The following is a 26,666-nucleotide window of genomic DNA, read 5'->3' on the forward strand; positions in this document are numbered from 1 at the left end:
TAAAACAATATCGGTTCCCTTTGATCTTTAGTCAGAGGGATATTAAAAAGGTATATTCCTATTCATCTAACCCTAAATTAGGTAGAAAATCTTGATTGTATTTGCTTCTTAATCGTCCCCTATGTCTCTATATATGGGGTATCGGGGTCTGGATTATAAGTCCAGTACCACTTCAGGATCGGTCAACCAGTTTCCGCGGGATTCAGCTATTAGCTGCTTTCTTCAGGATGAGTACTTCTATTTTGGATATTCTCTATGTCAACTTCAATTATAGTTGAGATTAGGAGGAGGTCTTCGGGTTTCCAGTGGGCTTAGTGTGTGGATCCCTGACTCCTATAGGATCAAATGACACAAAAAGAGAGAAAACAGAACTCTCATCAGTCTATGAGTACTTTCTAGGTGGTTGTATGGATATCTGTGTCCATGCAGCCTCAGGGTAAGCGATATCTTACCTGTATAGGGCAGTCTTTCAATGTTACTGCCTTTTCTACAGTGAGCGGTTCGTAAGTTCAGCTCAGTCTGTTCCAGAATGGAATCTGTAAAAAAATAAATAAGTAAACGATGCTGCTATCTCATTGTCTTGTGTTCTAAAGTTCTTGACACATCTGGGAATTGGGCTATATTGTGGCAGGCCCACCATGTCCCAACACTCTAGGTCAAAGTGGGGCAAACAACATATTCACCTGTCTTCGCTGGTGAGTATGCGCACCCATGAGGGATCGAGTCTTCTGTTCTTTTCGTTGTTCCCCTATTAACAGAAAACCACACAGGGTCCCTTAGATCATTGTATCATTGTCATGTCTCATAGATCATCTCTGTATGTTAACGTGATGGCCTGTCACTCTATATCGCTTGTTCTTTTTGATATTTTCTTTGCTGCACAATACAGTAAATTGCTGCACTTTTACATTGCCTATGACTCTTATCTCGTCTATCTCCCGTGGCTCCCACTTATATGGCTTGCCTGTATTGACATTAATTCTTGTCTGTTTGGCTTTACAGCTGGGTCATTCTATTCAGCCATCCTCATGTTCTGTATCCCCTATCCACAATCTTATGTCTTGCTCACCTTAATATCGTGGAAACGCCATGTCTCATCTGCCGGTTCGAGTAAAGCGCCATCTTGGAACGCTCTTGTGTTTATAAAAACAGGTTCCTATCACGTAATCGATCGGTTCCGTATTCCTGAGTTCTCATTATTTTTTCTCTTGCTCACGCCATGGTGATTCGGGTACACCCGCGGGTGCGGTGTCTAAATATCATTTAGGTTCACCGCCCGCATCTTAGGGCTTCATGGTCTTATGTTTCTCATTTATGCGGCACCCGCCGACTGCCATTTTCCTCGAGGCAGCTGGGAGATGTAGTCTCTTATCCTGTTGGTTCCAACAGGAGATTTTAATTGTGAGGATACGGTTGACTCGAAATTATGTAGTCATGGGGATACACATTACGGGCTCCCATTGTAGATGTATATCTTACAAAGGAACGCCGGAAGTGTCGGGAGATACAGTATCCAACCGTATTCCTTTTGTGGTTTCCAGCATAAACAAAGCAGCTGTGATGTATGAACTCTTCATATCTTATATCAGGTCGCTTCCTTGCTAGGCCGTGTCCGTTCCAGCTGTGTTATCATCCTTTAGTACCGTACTGTAACAGGATGCTTTACCTGTAGGGGACATTGTCAGTTCTGCTGTTATTGTATAGTGGCTATTATTTATGCAAGTTGTCGAGCTATAGCTTCTATTCACTACGGTTGCATGCTGTTACAAAACAGCTAAAGCCTGCCAGCATATTTCCTCATTTAGGCCGAGTTGATGACTCTGTAGCCTAAAAATCCATTGTTGTTCTCTTTTTAGTAGAAGGGCTGCTATGTTCCCCCCCACGTTTGGGTATCTTGACTTTTTCCAAAACAGTCCACACAAGATCATTTTCCGTGTGTTTCATTTCTATAAAATGTTCTACCAGTGGAGCTGTTCTTTTTTTGGTCCTAATGTTGGACCTATGCTCTCCAAAGCGAATTTTAATAGCTCTGGTTGTCATTCCAATGTATTTTTTCTTGCATGGACATTGTATCAAGTAGACCACATTTGTGGTGTTACAAATCGTGAAGTGCCTCTGTTCCCAGGAGTATTTCCATCCAATGTCTTGGGGTTAGATGAATAGGAATATACCTTTTTAATATCCCTCTGACTAGAGATCAAAGGGAACCAATATTGTTTTATTGCAATTCCCTGCACGTTATAAGCCATACAGACTGGAGGCGGCACTATTAAAGGCAGAGACCGACCGCCACTACGTATGCACTTACTTTTAGAAGATAGGAAAGTGATGAGAGAGGAGAGGGAGAGGACCTCTACATCCCATTTGTAGTCAGCACATCACCTTGTTCTAGGGCTTACGGAATGGGCTATGAGGTTACTTACCCGTAGGGCTATTTTAGTCATTGCTAAGGACCTAGCTTGAGGAATAACTTTTTAACAAATATCCTTCTGTCAAAGTTTGTGATAAAAAATTGTGGTATAGACGGAAGGTGATTACCTTTCGACTCCCATTGTTGTTACTGCATCTTCAGAAAGTGCCAACACGTGTTTCGACCACAAACAGGTCTTTATCAAGGCTACAATAGTTTATAGGTTCATAAGTTATTATATGTTTAGAGTACACACCATTGCTGTGGCATATGCAGTGTGATCATTGATTCAGTTCATTGGGTGGATTTACATTATTATTCATTTTCATGAGTGTTATTACAAATACCTGTAGGGGGGTTAGCCCAGTTGGCATATTCAGGATATAGGTATCCACATGATATAACTGTCAGGATTGTCAAACTTATCACAGGATTCCTCGGAACTAGAACTGTCTTTATCCTGAACCCATTCCTCCTCACCTGAATCTTCTGCAGATGATTCATGTCTTCGCCCCTTTCTCCTGGATGTTTTCTTTTTAGTGAAGAGAAAAGACCTTCTGAGGTTAGAAGCCACCCTGTCTTGCTGATAGAACAGGAATGCAAGGGACCCGTTCCCGAAGAAGCCACGAAGAGAGGAAAAAAGCGGGTGCTTAAAAAAACCTCTCTTGAGTGTTGAGTCTTGTTGCAGAGTAGCTGTATTTCCAGACAAGGGCTGATTCCAGGTAAGTGTTGACTCCAACTAAAGGCTGACTCCATGTGTATCGTAGCTCCAGGTAAGCGAAGGATCTTGTGTCCGCAATAAGGATCACGTGATGAGAGGAGCTGAATGCGGTGTATGTGGAACACCGGCAGATCGGGATTCCAAAGAGAAGGAAACCCGGAATGAAAGAAGGACGGCTAAAAGAAGCTAGAGAAAAAGGAAGACAGAAGGAAATTAAGAAAGAAAAGGGAAGAAAAAGGTAAGAGGTGGAAAACCCAAGAATAGGTCGGAGTACAGGAAAGCGAGTAGGAGAGGGAGGGGCCGAGGAGCCGAAAGAAAGGGGAGAGACTAGCAGGAGGAAATGGAATAATCGGAAGGATACAGACGGGAAGTAAAGGCAAAAATAAGGGAAAAGGAACTTCCAGCCGTGGGCTGAAAAGACAAAAAAAATAACGCGGGGAAAGAAGTATAGGCACCGGACTGGGAACGGTAAGGCAGCGAAACTAAGAAAAGCTGTAAACAAAGCACAGCGCGGGATACGGAGCATTAAGGCAAAAAGTTGCAACGCGCTGAACCAAACAAGGAGGTGTGGTTAAATACGGAAGCAGGAGACAGGTAAGCAGAAAGACTAGAGCGACACAACAGGAAGTAAAAGATCAAGGTGGGACATTCCATTGGCGGAGAAGGTGCCATCGGCTTTCTAGACGCCAGGGAATCCTTCTTGCAAACGGCATGACACTAACAAAACTGTTGCCATTGACATTATGTTGGGTTCGGGTTGCAAAACACATTCATCACAATTGTATAACGTAACAGAAGAACATAGATTTGTGAATTGTCAATTACGTCCATGAGAGGAGAGTGTGAAGCACAAGGGAAGAATGAGGTAAAGGAGAATGGGTTAGCTGGGTTAAGAGCAAGAAGGCTGTAGTTAAAAATTCATGTGTGATTAAGACAGCGTGTTGTTATTCTCACCTAGGTTTGTGGTGCCTCGGTAAGAGAGATTAGAAGGAGGCTTATGGCCTTGAACTGTAATCCATTATGTGGTAGGAGATTGGCAAGGGCGTGTGGCCTTGGGCTCAAGTTGGCCTTTCTAGTTAGGTGTATCTGCGTGGAAGAAGGATAATGGTTCAAATTGAACGGTCATAATCATCGCATCTAGGGATTGACATGGGTGGAGAGAGTTGGTAAAACATCTGGCTGTTAAATAACCATCCAATTAGCTAGGTGGTTTTGCCCGCGGGACCCCAGGGGGACATGTAAAACCACAAGGATTTAAATGAGGAGAGTGAGGGGAGGCACTACTTAGAGTGCATGATAAGTGGTAATTCCGAGTGCCTGGTAGCATTATATCATCATGTGACGTTTAGGGTGAAATGAGCAAAATGTATTTTTACAAGTGCTTAAGAAAGAGCATCCTGGTCCGAGTGTGCTAGTGCCAATTGGGCAGAAGAGGCTAACAATAATGAACTGGCACTCACAGTTGCCACTGCTGCTGCCCGTGATAAAGCCTGCAGGCGTGGTGAAGCTGTGGGCTGTGAGTAAATTAGGTGACATGCAGTACGTTATGGCCAGATGGCGCGGGCGAGGTCTGTACTCCCATATTGGAGAAACAATACATGTTTGGAATGGGGAGCAGCTTACCTGTTTTCGTTGGCGCTTGGCCGCTAGCTAGTTGCTGTGGTCTTCCATCCGTGTGGTCGGGGAATTCTTCCCTATCAGCCATATAAGAGAAGCCCCATGATTGGCTGAAAAGCGTCGACATGGCTTGGCAGATGTGTCCTGGGTGTGGGTTGGCTGGCCGTGGCACATGATCTCAGCCCGATTATGAAAACCGCTGTCGCCGTAGAGGACTGAATATAGATACGAGTGATGAATATCCGACTGGTTAATCTTTTTCAGAAAACATGTGGTCTGTTATTAATTTACATTGGGACACATACGGCCAGATGGAGGCAGTTGTGTAAAAGGTAAACAATAAGGTTAGGTCTGTTGAAATGTTATGTTAAGTCCTCATGATGACTGTGGTAATGAGGCCATATGGATAGGGTTCTGGATTGACCTGATGGAAAGAACTCAGGCTGGAAGAGTTGATCAGATGAACATGTAGTCTGTTGGTCTTGGAGTTTGATTGACACACATTCAGCCAGTTATGGAATGCGGGAGTTAAATACTAATGTTACTCAAAGTTCAGGTGCCATGGTGATGGGTCAGTGGAGAAGGCGCTAATGTAAGCACCTGTAGAAATATCTGGATCTCATGTGGCTTGGATGCTTTGGGTTAGTACCCGGTGGGGATATGTTTGATGAGAGTGCATGTGGTTGAGCAGTGCGTCGTCGGTATTCAGCTGGTTGGGCCCTAATGCCAACTAGTTTGAGTGGTACAGCTACTTGTACTATACAGGCTATAGTTAGGCAGGTGTCTGTCCCGTCCTGGTTAACTGGTGACTAGACTGAAGTTGGTAACTGTGTGGGTGATCAGCATGTGCCTGGTAGTGCCCAGGGTATTAGGTCCTAAGTGGATGTGATGCATGAAGGTCTGGGTGGGTTGGTTTAGGGCAATGCGATATGGAGAAGAGCTGCCCTTGTAACTTGCTGGTGTGGAGTTGGATAATCCCCAATGTGCATAGTTTATCAAGGATAGAGTCATGAGGAGATATACCAATCACTTGCTGTAGGAGTTAGGTTGGATGGGGAGATAGAGATCCAACAAGAGTCAATCAATCATAAAAATACATTAAACTCATGTTCTGTGTTCAGGCTGAGTTCCGTGTTTCGTGTCCTGCAGATTAGTCCTGCTTCATTCTGACATAGTCTCAAGGCCCTGTTTCCTCCTCTTGCGTCTGTTTTGATAATTTCCAATCCTACAAATTGGATTCCTTTATGGTTGTCCATTTAATGTTGTTCTTGCCAGTGTATCGATAATGGATATCTTACGTCTGCTGTTTTTAAAGAGTTAAGGTGTTCCCTGATCCTTGTGCTTAATTCCTGTATTGTGCTCCCAGTATATTAAAGACCACATAAACATATGATTACCTAGATGACATACTTAGACCTGCAATTGACAAACTGGGAAATACTTTTTTCATAGATTGTGCCAAAGTGTACAGCCTTGGTGGTCAGTGCATGTGAACACATTGAGCATGCACCACATTTATGGAATCCCAGCTTGATTTGTTTGCTTAGCCAATTGTTTGTTCTGGTTGTCTGAGGTTCCATAAATGAGGGACTTAGCATGGGTGCTCTGAAATAGGATATTTTGGGTTTGTCAGAGACCCATTCCTGTATGTCTTTGTCTACTCCAAGGATGTGCCAGTGTTTTTTTAGAATTCTTTGAAACTTATCGTTGTCTGCGTTGTATTCAGTCACAAATCGAATGTTACTTTCAGAATGGGCTCTGTCACTCTTGGACTTAGGATTGAGTAGCTTAACCCTGGGGATCATGCTTGCCTGGTTGATTGCAGTTTCAATGCTTGTTTTCTTGTATCCTCTTCTCAGGAATCTGTCCTGTAGTAGGCCACATTCTTCTTGGTATGTTCTCATTGTATTGCAGTTCCTACGTGCCCTGATGAATTAACCTTTCGGTATGTTCTCAATAACCTTCTTCTTAAGACAGCTTGTGGAGAAGAGGACAGAGTTAACCTCTGTGGACTTCCTGTAGGTCCTAGTTTCTATACCATTTGGTTTGACCGAGATTCTGATGTCCAAAAGTCAATCGTATTCTCATGTTCTGTTCCTGTCAGTTCTATCCAAAAGCTGTTTGTGTTTAGGTATGCATTAAACTTGAGCAGTTCTTCTTTGCCACCAGTCCAAATTAGTAAAATGTGATCAATAAATCGATACCATTTGAGAATATGTCTGTTTAATTGTCATCAATGAAAGCATGGATACGTTCGTATCTGTTCATAAAAAGATTGACAATTGCTGGGGCATATGTTGCCCCCAATTCCTTTCTTTTGTTTATAGTATTTACCATCACACAAAAATACACTGTTGGCGAGTGAAAATTCCAGTATTTCTTGGGTCATGGTCAGGCGCGAATAATATAATGCTGAGGCTTGTGAAAATGCATAGTCTATTGCATCCAGGGCCTGTGTATGCTCAATCGCTGTGTAAAGAGCCTTAACATCTAATGTCACCAGTAGGTAACCGGGTTCCCATGTCACTTCTTGTAGGACTGCCAGTGTGTGCATAGTGTCCTGTAAGTATGTTGGAATCTTGGGGACTTCTTTTTCAGCCAATCATGGGGCTCCTCTTAAATGGCTGATTGGGAATAGTTCTCTGACCACACGCATGGAAGACCACCGCAACTAGCCAGCAAACAAGCACCAATGCAAACAGGTAAGCTGCTCCACCAGTCCCAAACTGTATCCCCAAGCACCAGCTAGAATATGGGTGTAATGTTTAACCAGGATCCTCACACGCACGAACCCCTCCGCCACCAGTAGTCTCAGCATTACGGACGGAGGTGTCCCCGGGCATCCACGCTCGACAAAGTTAGTCTTTGGAGAAAAAAATTCCATTCAGCAGCCCGTTTCTCCAACATGGGAGTACAGACCACGACCTACTGCATGTTGCCCAATTTACTCTAGAATATTGGTGTAATGTATAACCAGGATCCTCACACGCACAAACCCCTCCACCACCAGTAGACTCAGCAGTACGGACGGAGGGGTCCCAGGGCATCCGCAACCTACAAAGTTAGTCTTTTAAAATGCCCTTCAGCAGCCCGTTTCTCCAACATGCGAGTACGGACCTCTCCCATGCTATCTGGCTTCGACCGACTGCATGTTGCCTAATTTACTCAGCCCACAGACTCACAACGCCTGCAGGCTTTATCACAGGCACCTAGTAATGACACCTGTGAGTGCCAGTTCATTATTGTCAGCCTCTTCTGCCCAATTGGCACCAGCACACTCGGACCAGGATGCTCTTTCTTAAGCACTTGTAAAAATAAATGTTGCCCATTTCAATCTAACCGTCACATGATGATATAATGCCACCAGGCACTCGTAATAACCACTTATCATGCACTCCGCGTAGCGCCTCACCTCACTCTCCTCATTTAAATCCTTGTGGTTTTACATGTCCCCCTGGGGCCCCGCGGGCAAAACCACCTAGCTAATGGGATGGTTATTTAACAGCCAGATGTTTTACCAACTCTCTCCACACATGTCAATCCATAGATTGGATCATTAAGACCGCTTGATTTGAACCATTATCCTTCTTCCACGTAGATGCACCTAACTAGAAAGGACAACTTGAGCCCAAGGTCACATGCCCTTGCCAATCTCGTACCACATAATGGATCACAGTTTAAGGCCACAAGCATCCTTCTAATCTCTCTTGCCGAGACACCACAAACCCAGGAGAGAATACCAACATGCTGTATTAAGCACACATGACTTTTTACCTACAGCCTTCTTGCTCTTAACCCAGCTAAACCATTCTCCTTTACCTCTTTCTTCCTTAGTGCTTCACTCTCTCCTCTCATGGACGTAATTGACAATGCATGAATCTATGTTCTTCTGTTACTTTATACAATTGTGATGAATGTGTTTTACATCCCCAAACCCATCATAATGTCAATGACAACGGTTTTGTTATATCATGTGGATACCTATATCCTGAATATGCCAACTGGGCTAACCCCCCTACATGTTTTTGTAATAACACTCATGAAAATGAATTATAATGTAAATTCACCCAAGGCACTGGATCACTGATCACACTGCACATGTCACAACAATGGTGTGTACTCTAAACATATAACTTATGAAGCTACAAACTATGGTAGCCTTGATAAGGACCTGTTTATGGTCAAAACATGTGTCGGCACTTTCTGAAGATGAACACAATTTCAATAAATGACAAACAAGACGTAAAGCAAAAACGTGTGGACCATATCTACTATGCACAACAGAGTGAATGAAATGAATATATATAATCAAATGCACTAGCGCCATATGAGTAGAAACACCAACCAAACTGCATTGACCTACACTTTGGGCATCAAGAGTGCGGGCCCTATGGTTTCTACCAACCAGCTGCAAGTGCAATGAGACCTGACTGAATATATTGAGTAAGGCGTGGCAACCACTAATTCCTAGTGTTCATATCTCTCTCTGAACGGAAACAAGGTAGATGTTGTCCAGGTGTAGTTACTCTGAAGCAAATACCTTATATAATGTTTTATGGTTCAGTTCATTGTTGTTACCACTGAACCCAAAAAGTCTTTACTTTCAAGTGACGTGAATGATTATTGGTCCAGGGGCATTTTATCCTGCAACACCAGAACTACAGAATTCAAAGTTGCAGCTGTGAAGTACAAGCACAGTATCCTGAGTGACCTTAAATGTTGTGCCAAGTTGGCCACTAGGCGTGTAAATACAAAAACAAAAAATATTCAGAGAATAATGCCCAGTCATCTGATGACATTACAATGCAGCATGACCCTCCCCACAAAACACAGGCGACAAAGCAGAAATGAAGGGACGCTGTAGGAGACAGATGATAAAGCTACTGTGTATGTGCAGCTTGTGAATTATAGCAGATGGGGGCTAGCAAAGGCCTGGTCATTTAATAACTTAAAAGGAACACTGTAGCATTTACATCAAGAGTTGTCTGTAGCAGTTTGCCTCTTGCTCGCTAACTTGTTAGAACAGTTTACATTCAAAGATGATACTTGAGGTTTTATATGTGCTTATTCACACAGGTGGCTTGTAAAATCGCTTAAAAGAAACACACGGGCCAAAATATTTAAACACTGCTGACAAAAGAATTCACAGGTGAAACACTGAAAATGAAATTGCTATGGAATACGTTGAGGTAAATTGAAATGTAGGGTGAGCACAATTCTGTAAGTTACCAATCTTACTTTTTACAGGAGGCTGGCAGGGGGTCCTTGTGGTACGCAGGCCACGGGCTAAAAACACATTATTGTTTATGTGATTGTTCATTGTTGTAGGGTAAATATTTCTTGAAGTCAGTATTCTAAGGACACCTGGACGACTTTTATTAATGATAAGATAAAGTTTAAATGAACATTGACAATGCCAACCTTTCTGACTTTGGGATAGGCATTTGCCAAGCAGTGCTGTAATTATACTAACTGACCATTAATGGTAGCAGCTGCACAATTGTGCCAGACCTGGGTATATAATTGCAGTGCCGGGCAAATGTCTCTCTCATACCTATACGCAAGCCAAAACTTTGGGATTTGTCAATGCTTATGTCTAACAGGACTTCAATGAAGTATAAACATACTGCTGCTGAAGGCATTTTTATGACAACAGATGAGCATTCAAAGCTCCAATTAAGCAATGAACTCTCAGAAGACTGCTTTAAAATAAAACTGGAGTGGCTTTTGAAAACAAGGTTTGATATTACTGCTTGATTAAGCTAGCTCAAAGAGATTTTAGGAGGATGTGTTTCAAGCAGGAAGTGGGTGAAAATGGCCATAGGGATTAGCCTGGTCATGGGCAGTCATTGAATGGGTAAATAACCAAAGAACACCTACAAGCTTTGTGTCCCTTTTCTTATCCCGTCTCCCTACTTGCTATCCTCAAATTCAATAATTTTGACTTAGAGGTGGCACTTTAGTACCATGAAATAGCCAAAACCAAAAATGCCCCATCGAAGCAGATCTTCCAAAGCATCGACAATCCATTGCAAAACCTGAAACCCACAACATTTCAATACTTGACCATTCCAGATAAAACCCATGAGGTAGATGGACCACAAATCCAGACTGATTCAGCTGGCCTAAGGCTATACTATAGCATTACAATTCAATGTGTTTTTAACCTGAAAATTAGATGAGAAGAAGACCTCAACAGTACATCCCCATGAAAAAAAAGAAAACCTTATGAAAACTATTTGTAAATATAACTATCTGAAAATCAGACACTTTTCCAAGCAGAGGGTGGGGGTAGATCTCTCTCCCCACAGGTGCCTCCCTCTGGAATGGCTTCCCTGCCCCTATCAGACATTAGCCGATCTCCTTAAGTTCTGGAAGCTTCTCAAGACCTTCCTTTTCTCTTCTTCCTTCTCTCTCCCCCTCCCCTGCTAATACCCCCATCTACCTCTTGAATGGCTACATTGTTCCCTCATAGTCTTACTGGGGACTAGCCCCCTTATTCCAGTCTACCTCTGCACTTGGTCTCCCCTGTCTGCCCCCTCACCTGCACTTACCCTTCTGGGCTCCTTCCCCCACACTAGCCGGTATGGCCGGCACCCTTGTAGCCCTTCCAATCCCTACCCTGCGGACCTTTCTTCCCCTGCTCTGTCCACCTGACCTCCCCTGAGACTTGCTTTCTCACAAGCCCTTCCACCCTGTCCAGTATTTCCCCCCTTTCCCTGCACTTCTTTTTACTGCACTTGCACATTCTGAAAGTCGCAAGGCCTAGTAGGATCCTTTTTGTTTTTGTACTCCCTTGTTCCCCACCCTCTTGTCTTGTTTTGCCTTGAAACACTTGTTTATCAGCGCATTATAAATACCCAATAAATAATTAAATATAGGGGTCTTAACAAACAAGTCAGGTGTAAATTGCATGCAACGGAAATAGTGTAAGGGAAGATCTGTAGAAATCATTGTAAACAACTAGTAGCTTTCACCTTTGGCACCATTACTTGCACCAACAGGTTGATTCCTGTAGTGTCACTTTAATTATATCACTTTAATGTTATGACACATTCTTCAGGGAAATATAACAATCCACATGCAAAAACGATTCACTCAATTTTATTATTTCCAGTTCTTTTTACAGACATGGGGACCTCAACTATAAGGATCTCACGGACTGCAATCCCACACTCTAAAGAACAACCATTCATTTTTTATGTAGATTGTGTAATTCTCAGTTGATTGCCAAATAAAATACAAAGGGAAAACATGAAATACTGTTCTCAAATGCAAGCTAACAATATAATTGACACCAAAACAATTCAGGCTGCCTGGCTTTATCTTTCTAACAAGCTGAATAAACAATACAGAATTGAAATAGTATCACTTATTCAGAGTAAATAACTTTAGTGTTGAAGAATTTGAACCCCATGCATTGATCCCAATACCAAAGCTCAATTGACCAATACTATTTTAGACCATATTATGCCACATCCTGGTGAAAAGAAGATCCCAGCTGCAGACATATTTTAAAATGCTTAGCAGCTGTTCAAGCATCTACCGTGGAGGACGTTCTGGCCAGAGATGCAAAACTCTTAGCACTTGATTAACAGAGTGTTTTTTTTTCTCTCCAATGGATTGTGCAATTACACATGCTTCTATGAATCAAGCCCTTAGAGTACCAATCTATTTCATTTGAAGGTACACAGCCTTATCTCTACTTTTCAATGCATTTGTTTAAATCGGAGTCTGGTCAGAGCCCAGCATTCAATGTACTGCCATTAAACTCTTGGTTTGATGCATGGAACAACCAGGAAAGATTGCTAACTCGTTGTTGCCATTTTTGTCCTTATAAGGCTCAGACCAGTTTACACATTTCATTCAGTCCAAAACATGATACCCTCTGTGCACAGTACCAATGGTGAGATGTATTTATGTCAGGAAATGTCTCCCAGCTTACAACTCCATGTTTATAAGTAATTACTGTCTATTATAAATTATACTAACGCGTGAGTGGCAAAGTATTGCTCTCTATAACTAAATCTAAGCTATTTTACCAAATATTCACATGGATACAGTTATAAACAAAGGAATGATCCCCAGGTGGCCCACAAAGGGCTGTTTACAGGGTGATATGATGTTATATGACCATCCAGTGCCCTGAGACCACAGTCAATTAACCAAAATGGTAGATGCAAGCCAGAATTGTCAGATCATTTGTTCCCTAGGACAGGAAAACCAATACCAAAACCCTGATCAACATCCAAATCGTATAGGTTGTTCTTAGGTTCTACTCCAGTGCATACATTAAAATCCCCTCTGATTATCCACACAGTGGTTCAGATAGTGGTTTCAGGCAATGTCTCTGTAGGACCTTGCATTGAATCATAAAATGGACTAAGGGATGAACATGTTATGGGTCTAAGATCTAGTTATATTCAATTTAACAGACTCGAACATGTGTTACATATCAGTTCAGGTGTGACTATCAATGAAGTGGAAAGAAGGACACACCAACCATCTGCTTTATGACCTCTCTTACCTTTAGTGGCTAGTAAAGAAAAAGGGCAGAAACCCTTTAAAGCAACATCTTCTAGGAGCCAAGTCTCTAGAAGGAGAAGAACATCATAAGTGGCAATAAAATGAAATATTTCATCCTCTGATGATTTGGGAAGAGCCTCAGAAACATCCTATGATACATCCTTGAGGAGCAGAGAATCTATCTCACACCCTTCCATAGTTTCCCCATTAACCGGAACCTGTAGAGGATCAGGCAGTGGATACATATCTGATATGGGATCTTCCCATCCCTTAAATTGTTGAGTTCCTCAACAGCTAGCTGGAAGGAGGGGAGACTCTCCTCCTATATCATCTGGCTGTGGGCCACCCCCGGGTGTGCCAGGCTGGCACCAGATTCATGAAGCTGGGAAGGGCTAAGTCAATCTATTTCCTCAAGGGAGTCAAGAACTTGAGATCTATTGTGCAAGTTCAACCTATTGAAGGATGCAGCTCATTTGGAGGCTCCTTAACTTCCCTTTGCATCTTGCTTTGCTGCCATATAGCTTTCTATAAATTAGTTTTGCAGCTCATAACCCCGTCTTTGACATTGACCAAGGTACACCTAGTTTCAGCCATACCACAGTTATTTTGAACTATGGTTCCTGCTCCGCATTTGCGGCATGGCTTGAGTTGTGGTGTGACTTTGCACCAAAAATAAGGTCTTAATGAGGAATGCATTCATGAAAGCTCCACATCTAAAATATCCTCCCTGTACTTTAATTTTTTTTCATTTGATAGATGGCACCAGATGTTGGGTTCCTGCTTCATTTCACAGTTGAAGTGCTTGCAACCATATTCCCAAATAAGTGGCCATCAGGTCTTTACTGCACTGCTGCCAGGACAAAATAGGTTGTATATAATGTTGAACCGCTTCCTTGATAATTCCGGCATTTGGCACACTGCTTGATCCTCCCTGTATGAGCAGACGCACCATAGTATCATTAGCATCTGTTTTAACAATCACTTAATGGAAGGATGGATCCACATACATGAATTACGACAGACAGCTTTCTTATTTGTTTCAATCACTTATCAAGGACAAACCACTACATAATCTGACAGGATATCAAATACAAATGGGCTACACTTATCTTTTACCATAGTCTCTGATGCTAAACATTTAGATTGAAGGATGGTTGAAGACTTGCAACCCTCACCCCGTGCACAACATAAATAGTGGTCACTAAGTGGGACGAGGTAGCACAATTTAGCTTGTTTAGAAGTGTTCTGACTTAGATAAAAGATGATCTAGCAAGAGTGAAATTCACTCTTTCATGTTACTGGTGGGATGGGTTTCAGTGAAATGTGCAACACGTTCAGGAGCACAGAAGGAAAATGCAAAGCAACCTACCTTTGCTCATTACACAACCCCCTGAGAGGGATTTCAAAATGTCAATGTTTTGTTTTTAATCATATTTTGGAATGATATACATTTGTTAGAGGGGGTCCAGTGTGCCCTTGCATACTTGAGAGAAGAAAGCTACCCATCTACTAGAAAGGAATTGACAGATTGTGCATTAGACAGACATATGACACATCCTCTTCAATCGGGACGTGATTCATGTTAAAGTTAACTTTAATATTCCAGGCTCCATTAAACAATGTTCCCCGGCTGTTATGAGTCTTTGGGTTGCCAGAGCCATTGAATGGCATGATGGGCATTATAGTATCAGGCAGAAGTCCCCTCCACCCCCCGCTCTTGAGCTCCCTTCTTGTCTCTCACTGCTCACTGGTTCTCACCCTATTCATTGCTGCAAAGCTGCAATTGCTGGGCTATGTTTAATCCTGATGGGCTTGGGAAGAGTTGTGGGAGTACTAGTTGGTCTGCGGAATTCAGTGGAAGTGCTTCACATTTCACTTCCTTCCCTCACTTGATAGCAGGATTGGAAATGGATGGCAAATTTCCTCTGCTGGAATTCCTATTGTGGCATGGGATCTTCTGGTGCTAGTTCCTGTAATGTATCTTTTCTCTTGTGGCTCAAACATTTTCTCCCTGGCTGTAAATTGATATTGTTTCTGGGGGGCGGGGAGGACTGAATCAGTATTGCCTTCATAAATAGAGCTTCCGATTGGATCTCATTTCAAATATATATTGCTTCGAACGGAACTATATTGTGCATTGGTGAATGACCTAGCACAAGACAGAAATGGTCGATATTACAAAATTTTGGGCGAGTGCAGCTCACATTTCAATGTTATGAAATGAATAAGGCCACTTAAATAGCAAAACAGTCAAAAGAAGAGGCAAAACCATCTCATTTCTCTAATACAAGCTGTGACACTCTCACATCCGCACTCCCTTAATGGAATTCACTGTGCTCAAATTTAGGAAATGTGTGGAGATCTAGCTCTATCAGAACTAATATTTCTACCCTTTTAATGTCCACTGCCATCTTGGCCATCTGACTTGTGTGCTTCAATATCAATCATTTAGTTTTGAATGTTGCAAGAATGGAAATATATATACTCAAGGAAAAAACATTAGTTGCAGGGACATTAAGGTGAGAATTTAATGCAACAAAACGCCTGAAATCTCATCCAAATCCACCTTAACTTCGTGCACCCTGTTGCGCAGTCTACAGGGGGCATGAAATGAAGGTAGCTTTAGCGGAATTTCAGTGGTTTTGTTACATTAAGTTCTCACCTTAACATCCTTGCAACTAAAGGTTTTCTACTTGAATTTCAAAGGTATATTATACCAGAGAGTTGCAGAACGGTTCCAGACCAATAGCTTGGTCTTCGGCCATGACTTGTGAGCATGGCCACTTTATATTTTAAAACACTTGCAACGCATCACTCAAAGACGTTCATCAATTAAATCACAAACTGATTTTGTCCTGTTTTGACAGTGGTATTGTTATGTATACAAGATTGCAGGCTTTGAGAACTGACAATGTTTTAGACATTGTGCAGTGAGATTAAATGATTTGCCATGGACCAAACACTTTGGTTAAGCCGCATGCTCCAAGCCCCAGCTTTATGACGGGTATTTTGGTGACTGTTGTGATACATTGCATTACCCTAACTAACCACATTGAAGTGGCACGGAAGGGGTAAAAAAATGCCTGGCTGCTAGAATACCATATTCCCAGGTACTTTCTACAACCATAGCGAAAATCAAAAGCTGGCACCCATGAATATACGCACAGAAATTGAACACATATCTTAAAGTGAAATATACAAATGTAGTTCATTTGACCTTCCCCTTAGAAGAAAGTGTGCAAGACAAAATAGCATTGGACTTGAGAGAGGAAATGTTCTAATACATATGCTGGCAAAGTATAAAAGGTGCTCACCTTTTAAACCCAGAAATCTGTCGTGAAATATTCCCTGGAAAACAAAATCCCAATACAAAACAAGTCATTGTTATCTTGTGAGTAAGCGTATGTACTGGGAGCATGATAACCTGAGTAAAATCCTGGTAGCCAAATACTTGAGCAAGCTTGCCAACCTCAAAAAAAAAAAACAGAGGTTGCGTCCACCCTCTGAAGAAAAGTTACACTGTCCTCCCACATGTGTCCTTTACTTCTGCCATGAAAAACAGCCACAATTAGGGGGGGAAATAACTGCACCAGTGTCCAGGATTGCAAACACTCTTGCCACATTGTGGGCAAATACTCATGACTTACTTGCCCTCTCATCATTTCCACTCCTCACCCCCATGTCTGGCTTTCAACACTACTCTGCTTTATAAAGCTAACTTGAAAAGTGCACATACCATAGTGTAACTCAAATATATAAATCCTTATAGAACTATGGTAGGTGCTGGAGGGGTTGCCCAGACCGTGGAACCTTGTTCCACCTCTTCTGGACTTGCCCGAAAGCCACCCGATTCTGGAAGAATATATTGGAACAAATCAAAGCAATCACAGGGCTCAACATCCCCTGGGATCCAGGAATCATGCTGCTGGGGGCAACAGGAGACGGTCAATTCCCCCTAATAGGCTGCCTGGAGGACCTCTGCTCCCACCTCCTCACAGCCGCCAAAATCGCCATCGCTAGACGCTGGAAAAATCTGGAGGGCCCGTCCATGCAAATGTGGTGGTCCAAATGCTGGGACATTGTCACTGCCGAGAAAGTCACGGCGCATATGGGCCCCCTTCCTGGACTACGTGCAACACTTCCCTGGGATGGCAAGACAGCCACCAGCACTGCGCTGGATGGACACCCAGGACTGAGGAGAACATAACAGAAGCTATACCCGAAATGCTGAAAGGCTCCTTCATACCTCAGAGTCAATAAAAACTGACCAGGCCAGACGCCCCAGCCCTGAAGGGCCTACACCGAAGAAACCCATCCTAAACCCAGCCATAGAGTCAATGCGAACCTTTGAAACTACCCCAATGTTGAACTAAGCAGTCTTCTGTTCCCACTATATATATAGCTCCTGCTCCCCCTTCTCGCTTTCCCCCCTTTTCAGTTATTATTAACAATTTTGTTGTGAAGAAAATGCAGGATCTGCTAACTCTGAGTTATATCCAGCGCTGTTTTCTTCTCTTAAATGCTATAACAAGCGCGCAATGTATGTAACATTTGAAGATATGTATGGCTTGTTAGGCCAAAATAATAAAAATAATGTTGGAAAAAAAAGAAAAGTGTGCAATTGTGGCATTATTAACCCCATTTTGACTGAGAGACTACAAATATCAGAATGCAATTCAGCAAAAGGCAAACAAATGGTCTCTGAGTGCAAAACGTTGAAGGAATGACAGTAGCACGTATTTTAAAAATAAATGTGGATTCTGTGTGTTATGAGATATTTAAAACTAAGAAAACCCATGGCATTCGGGACTGTTGACTGTCTCCCATCCAGCACCCTTGGACCATGTTTCTTTAAGTGGTCTTGTGAAGAGGGCTCATTTATTAGGCAACATGCCCGTAGGGGGCTGACCCCTTCCTTGCTTTGAAGCTATGCAGGGTTCGCCCCAGTTACTGCTGGTATGTGAAACCCACTGTTGCTGTAATGATGTCTATATTTTTTTTTAAATTATTGACTGGGAGACTACAAATATCAGAATTCAATTGAGCAAAATGCTAAAATATGTCTGCGATTGCAAAACTTTAAAAGGCTGACAGTAGCACGGTTTAAAAAATAAATATGTGGATGTCCAGTTGGTCGCCATCCATGAAGTAACCGGGAATTACCCTTGTTAGCTTCAATGCATGGATTGGGCCGGGCCATTTTGTCCATGTGGTCTTGTAACTTTGGCTCATTTACCGGGCAACATGGCCTGAAGAGGCTGGCCCCTTCCTCCCTTTGAAACTAATCATGGTCTGTCCTGGCTATTGCATGGGTGTGATACCTGGATGACAATCATGTCACTCACCATGGCCAGTGATTTTTCACCCCGACGTCACTATAGCTGTAAAAATATATTTTAAACAAAAAAAACAAAAAACCTGTAACCGCAGGTATTGAACTACACATACCCTCGGCTATCCGTAGTCTTTTATTGCCACAGATATCAGAAAAATTGCTGAACAAAAATGCTTTCCTGCCCCCCAGGCACCCACCAAGTGTCCCCCTCGTCTATGCCAGCTCCCCCCCTCCCCAGATGGCCTCCTCACCCCCCTGTCCTCTCCCTTTCCCCTCACAACACACACTGTTTGTGTGATTCAGTTTTCTTTGAGATGCCGGCTATTTGAGGTTATAGCCAAGGCTACAGAAAGCTTTGTTTTGCATATCAGGCGCTAGACCCTCTCCTATAGACACCCACCTCCAGACTGATGGCATTTGCATGTTTTATTACCTGCAAATAACTTTTTTCCTGCGTTTCATTTTCCCATATACTCGGCTATAGCTGCAGTTATCTCTCGCATCAATAGAAAACAATATCTTTCATTTCTACAAACACCCGGTTTTGGTTAAGTCCCCTAGATATAGCTATTTTTGAGAAGGGGGCATCCCCTTCTCCATGAAATATTTTACAAACAACTGCACGGAATAACCCCAAACCATGCATAGATCGTGAGGCAATGCTTTGTGGACAAGTTTTTTCGGACCTGGTCCAAAGCTGTCCAGCCGTTCGGTCTGTGTGCTTTTGCAAATATTGAAAATGAATGGGAAGTAGGCCATACTTTTGGAAAATAATGTGTTTGTCTTTTTAATAATGTTTTATTTTTTAACAAATCTCTTACTCGAATCAAAAGATATTAACTATAGAATTTTGAGGGGTTCCTTTCGGAGGCTGACTCACCTTATCTATAGGGCAGTGACCACTGCCCTATAATATATCCACTTTTCACTTTGTCATTTTTAAACGTCCTCTTTCATTGGTAGGGTGCATACTTGACATCCATTCCCATCTTGCAACACTTTGAGCATATTCTCATCACAATATTCTTCTAACATACTTACCTTTTTGTGTATGACTTGCCATGAAAGAAGTTATGTCATGCCAGGTTAATTTGTCTTCTATAGTGGACTTCTACCATTGCACATGGAAATGAGCCATGTGGTTAGTGTAAGGTGGAGAGAGATTAAGATGCGGAGGGGTATGGGAATATAAATTGTTTAGTGATAGAGAACCTTTTGGTTCAAGATTATTGTCCTAGTGTCATTGGAATATTTTCGGTTTCATTTTCATTGAGTCCAGGTTCTTACCCTTCCAGTTTCATGTAAGGAGTTCATGGACACCAAAGCAAAGAACCTGGACTACATCTTCCTTTGCTAAGGCTTTCTGCGGTAGCCTGTCAAACTTTCACAAGAGTATTCTTTTGAGTCCATTGAGTGGGTGAAAGCAGACCAACATGAATCCGAGCAGTCTTATGTGGTCCTTGACAGGTGCATTATCTGTAGTATGCCTGTGGTATGTTCATGTAACCGGGCAGTGGAGTTTTGTCTGGTCGATGTTAGCAAAAACATGCAACTGTTGGTTGACTATAGATGAAGGTTCTTAGGTTTGGTGTTTATTGATGTCATGCTAGTGTCATTTGAAGATCCATGCTTTCAGGGATGTTCATCTGTGTGCAGGCATCTGCAACAGCCTTCCAGAGCTTAGTTGCAAGAAAATGAAGACCAATGCTCCACAGCATTTCTGATTAAATCTTGGAACTGCAACCAAGGCATTAGTGGATGGAAGCACTCTCGATGGCTTGTAGTTGATTGTTTTGCTTGTTGTCGATTTAAAGCCCCTAACATAGCTGGAAGTATTATAAACATTGATATATTTTTGTGAAATTTAATAGTAACCCCCTAAGGGGAACAGCAAGTGAGCGACTGTTTAGCTGAGTAATTCCCACTCAGTTTTTTCTTGTAAAAGTTTTTCTCAGTCTGCAACTCAATTGGACTATTTGTAGAAACTACATTGCACAGACCATCATTGCAACTTGTTTGCCACTGAATTTTGTGGTGCCCACCTTTTTTCCTTTCGATTCAATTCCCCTCCCAGGTTAGGTGTGATGAGCGATGCATAACGTTTGTAAATTAATTCTCCATTTAATTACAAGACAGTGAAGCATTTGTAGGGGTGGGTACATGGTTCATGCTTCTGAAGTTTCAGAACAAGTCTAGTCATCATGTTTTGAATTCATTAATTCTGTTTACTAAGCACTCCAGCAGCCAATGTAGATGCATGTTGGTTTAACCTAGTATTGAGTGTATAAGAAATTCAATTTTGTAACTGGTGTGTTACCATTGTGTGATATGATGATAACAATCGAAATGGAAAATCATTAGACACTGCCTGACATTATGGACTTGTGTTCGCCTTCTCCGACTTGTTTTCGACTTCTCCGAGTGCTCTCCGACATGAGTTAAACAGAGAAAGTGGACTTTGTTGAAAGAGCTTGTGCCCCACTCTACTGCAGGTTGATGGCACTGAGTGGACAACATCATTGTAAATGTCAAAGCCATGTAAATGACTAAGAAACAGACCCATAGCTCCCACATTCATAAAGAGTAGTGTCCTCTGTGTCAGAGATCTGCTTTACTTACTGACAGTGCGTTCAGCTCTGTATGATATGATAGGTTATTTATAAACAGTTTAATACCCAGATGTTTCTAAGCACGGACCCAGGGATCGAACCTGTGTTGTTCCATGTCGTCTTGCTTTCAAGGCGAGCACGTTGCCCCTGAACTATCCTCCAGTATCATTAATTGTTCCATGACTGGCACTTTCAGCTAGGAATCCTCTTTCAATGGCAGCAGTGGGAGGAAGCGGGGCTAGCTGAGGGCATTTTGGAAGGGTGGCAGGACAACATGTATTTCTTTGATGATTCAATGAAAAAACTTTGTTAAAGGGACGTTATGGTTAAGTTGCGCTACTGAAAACCTATGAAATTCAGTGAAAAAACTTTGTCAAAGGGACGTTATGGTTCCAAGTAAAACCGAAAAACCCTTGAAATTCGCCAGTTATGGTAAGCTAAGCAAACATAACTCGCGCCACCACCGTGCACTGCTAAGACTAACACCCACGACATGAAAGATGACATCACAAATGTCATTGATGACATCACTGATGACATCACATGTCTGGCTCACTCTTTTTTCTTTTGCTGACATATCTAGGCCACATGGTTTTCTTCAGTAACAGTCAGAAACTAAAAAATGTATTTTATTTGTAGACGTATCCTTCAAGTAGGTTCTTACAGTAATTCCCTTAGAGTCCAGTCACATCATATGAAACATATACATAGGGGAAGACACAATCTTGAAAGACAGCAATCCTTTTTGTGCATAAAGATAATCAATAGACTTATCAGCACTTTCTGATAGTTCTGTTGTTTTTTTATGGCTGTACTTTCCCTGTATATGGTCATATTTGTATACATTGTACTCACACTACTTTCCTTAGGGTCCAATCACATCAAGTGACACATATACCTAGGGTAAATAGCAGATTTGAAACAGAGCAATCATTTATTTGCATGAAAATAATCAGTTAGGTTATGAATGGTTTCTGCTACTACTTGTGCTTTTTTGCTAACTTCACTTTCCCTGTATATACCCATATTGGTATGTGTTATTGTGTCTTCGTGTTTTGTCTATAGTAATGCAATTATGTAATACATGTGTTTTATTAGCTACTTATTACATATTTCACAGTACACAAAAATCTATTAAGAAAACAATTATCATTTCATTATTCAACATATTAACATTACGAATATTATACCTTCATCTTGTACGCTGCACACAATGCTATGTTTCTGCATGAGTAGCTTTGTATACTAGATAGAACCCCATAATAGAATGCTATTTATATCAATGCATCGTTCAATGCACTAATTAGGGTATGATATGTATTGCAATGATCCTTGACACTTGTTTCGCAACATTATAATAAGAATCCCTTGTACACATATTTCATGAAAAGTACATACACATGTGATGTCATCAGTGATGTCATCAATGACATTTGTGATGTCATCTTTGATGTCGTGGGTGTTAGTCTTAGCAGTGCACGGTGGTGGCACGAGTTATGGTTTCTTAGCTTACCATAACTGGCGAATTTCAAGGGTTTTTCGGTTTTACTTGGAACCATAACGTCCCTTTGACAACGTTTTTTCACTGAATTTCATAGGTTTTTAGTAGCGCAACTTAACCTTAACGTCCCTTTAACAAAGTTTTTTCACTGAATTTCATAGGTTTTTAGTAGCGCAACTTAACGATAAAGTCCCTTTAACAAAGTTGTTTCATTGAATTTCGTAGGTTTTTAGTAGTGCAACTTAACAATAATGACTTTCACTTTATATAAATATCATATGGAATTGACTTAATCTCTTCTACTGTACTTGATGTCCGCGAACTCTTTTAATGTTCGCGGACATGTTCGAAGAACAGTACCACTACCTAAAAAACTCTGGGGGGGTATGTTTGATTGTTATATCATAACATAGGAACATTTAACAAATTCAAATAAAAGCACACAAACATATTACATGTACTAATACATAAGAAATGTAACCCATATATACAACACACTAACCATTCATTTAAATGCACTATGTTCTAAAATGGAATATACCACAAGAAAATAAATTGGCTTCCAACATAATTACCTCACAAACACAACAGAACTTAGAACAAGAGCAGACCCACTGAGTACATAGGACATATCTTACCTGAAATAGTAAGTGTACTTAATTTGATTCATATATTTATAAACTTTCTGTATTAGATACAAAAATATATTATCTTTTTTTTTTCTCTCACAGAAATGTCTAGTACTCTGGAATGGCTAGAGGAACATTTCCCACATGGAAATGTCACAAGATAGTGAAACTAATGGTAAACACTTAATAATATAAACTATTTAATTATTATTATTTTGTATACATTTAACATATATATATATTTTTTTGTACAGAGCATACCAAAATAGAAAATACTTCAGAAAAACCTGTTATGGATAACACTTTTCACAGTATAGAAGAAAAAATGGATTTATTGTTGACTAATTTTAATAATTTGAAAACTTTTGTGGAAGATCATTTTAAACCAAAAACCTCGTACCATTGCCCCACATGTACTTGTCCCTCCTCACCATATCCCAGTCAATTATCCCCAAACCCTCTCCATAACCCAAAACGTTTTGATGAGACTTCCATCCCTTCTTCACCTAATAACGATCATGATGACACCCCTAATTCTCCTGTTTTTGTTTCTGTTTCTGCCTCACCTTCTCTGTCATAAATTATTAATATATGTTAAATAAAGTTTAATTTTTATATTGTGTTGTAAATAGTTTCTTTTATTATTTTTTAAAACAATGTAGGTGTCCGCGGACAGTGCAGGTGTTCTGAAATGTTCGTAAATAAACGAAAATGGAGGTGTCCTGAAGAACACTATACCTGTTCGTACTGTTCGCTAGCAAGATGAAACTATTCTAAGAACACACACGGTGTCCTGAAATGTTTGTAAAAAAAACAAATGAAAGTGTCCTAAAGAACACTATATCTGTCCGTAGTGTTCGCTAGCAAGTTCAAACTGTTCTAAGAACACACGTGGTGTCCTGAATTGTTCGTAATTAAACGAAAATGGAGGTGTTTAAAGAACACTATACCTGTCCGTACTGTTTGCTAGCAAGTTGAAAATGTTCTAAGAACACAATTGGTGTCCTGAAATGTTCGTACATGAACAAAATTGAACGTGTCCTGAAGAACACTATATCTGTCCTTACTGTTCGCTAGCAAATTCAAACTGTTCTAAGAACACACGCAGTGTCCTGAAATGTTCGTTTGACATGTGATGCAATTTTAATTAGTTCAGGACCCGAACAGTGTCTGTAGAACATCAACGCGCATGCGCTAGCCAATCTCCGTGCATTTGGTGTCCTGCGGACATGAGCTTCCTTCGCGGACTTGTTCACGAATGGATCATATGACCGCGCCCACGCTGATCGCGTGTTCTGAATGCGGACACTGTTCGGGTCCCCGAACAAATTAAAAGTACATTTTCAATTAATCCATAATATTTTTCAATAAAATCTCACCATGGCACAAGTCCCACATAGTAATCCTGAGTTTCTACATACCTTTTGAAACTTTTCAAACTTTTTTTGTGTTCGATCTGTCCGCGTACAGCGCGCATGTCCGCGGACCGCGCACAAGCACCCCTATAAAAGACCACGCCCTAGAGCTTATTCTCATTGTGTTTCTGGCTATTCTTCAGAGCACAGCTATTTCGCCAGCAAATTGCTGATTACACCATCGAGATGGCATCCCTGGCTGCAGAACTGCCACCTGGTGCTGCACCTGCTTCAGCACCACCCCCACCCCCTCCGCCACCTCCCCAAGGGCCTGAAGAGGGGAACAGGAGTGAGGATGCGGAGGAGGAAGAAGAGGATGATGAGAATGAGGTAGAGGAAAACCCTACTACCCGCACTAGGCGTGAGTCTTGGGTGTGGCGGTTATTTACCATTCATGGCAATGTTCCTGAGGCTCGTGCGAACTGTGTTACCTGCAATGAGTGCAAAATGATACTCAGTTGCGGGAAGCACGGTAAGTACAGCTTTGGGACCACTACTATGAAGCGACACCTGAGGTCATTTTACTCTGGGGCTATTCACAGGGTTGTACCTTGCGAAGAACGTAGCAGGTTGATTTCCTCTACTTCATCCTCTATTTCTGATCCTGTCACCACAAGGACCACCGCTGTGGGACAGCGTCTTCCTCAAGCTGCCTCACAGGCCATACAGAATGCTGATGACTCTTAACTTTCGAGGGTCACAGTTGTATGTATGTACTGTGACACAGTACTCTGCAGGGGGGAGCGACTTTGTAGTGCTTTTGAGACTATCGTCTCAGAGCACGAGAAGATCTGCTCACTACGCAAATAAAACCCACTCTACATCTTCCTCTCTCAGCTCGCCCTTTCTTATCCCTGTGGTTGGTGTCCCCCCCTTTACCTTCCTTTCCCCTCCTCTCCTAGTGTGTCATGTATAAAAAAACAAAAAAAATACAAAATATCAAAAATCCCCCAAAAAATAAGGCTCTTTTCAGAGCCGCCTTTCACAGTTAAAAAATAGAAGTGAAAATAAATGAAGCAGAGCCCTTTGTATTTTTTAGAAGTCCGCGGACAGTTCGCGAACATTTAAAAAATTGGGTTGCTACCCCATCACAAACATTGCAATTTTCTCTGGGAACAAGTGGTGGCTCTGAAAAGAGCCTTTGGGTGGTGTTTGTAAGTCAAAAATTATAAACGCTTAACACCTTCTTCAAAATGGTTGTTGTAATTCCAAAAAAGGTCGCAATGCATTTTGTAAATTTCTCAGAAAAATCTGATTGCCAGCATAAGTAAGATGGACTCCATCTCTGCGTAAAATGTATGTTCTACGAAACATAATAATTTCATTGTGAAAAGAGGACATGCCAAAATCTCTTAGAAAGGCACAAACAGCCTTATTAACATTGCGCCTTGCTTTTTCCATTTGTGGACCAAATGAAGAAGAACAAAGCCACATTTGTCTCTGCGCAATCCGTGAAAATATCACTTGAGAATTAGGAAACATGTCCATAACCTTCCCAAGTCCTTCTTTCATAGCAAATTGCAGAAAAATTCCAGTCACATGTCCTAAACTGTTCCCTCCAAAATGAATTACAATTATGTATGGATGTTGCTCTGTCTCCAAAGTAGCAAAGATAGGTAGCAAGTCCAACCACTTCATTACACGTACTCCATGCCAGTGGACTTCCACATGTGGGAATCCAAGATCTACAGCTACTCCACAGCTTTCTGCATGCACCTTCAACCAATGTATCCACGAATCTCCCAAAATCCAAACAATCTGTTTTCTGAAACACACAGCCATAGCTATCTTTTGTTCTATCAGCAAAAAGAGTAACTGAGAAACTCTCTCCTGGCACAACACACCCACTAAACTTTCCTGACCAATCCCTTTCAGTGCTTATTCTCATTTGCATGACTTCTGA

The sequence above is a fragment of the Ambystoma mexicanum genome, chromosome 10 (genome assembly GCF_040938575.1).
Source record: "Ambystoma mexicanum isolate Mex_15411 chromosome 10, UKY_AmexF1_1, whole genome shotgun sequence".
Taxonomy (NCBI): Eukaryota; Metazoa; Chordata; class Amphibia; order Caudata; family Ambystomatidae; genus Ambystoma; species Ambystoma mexicanum.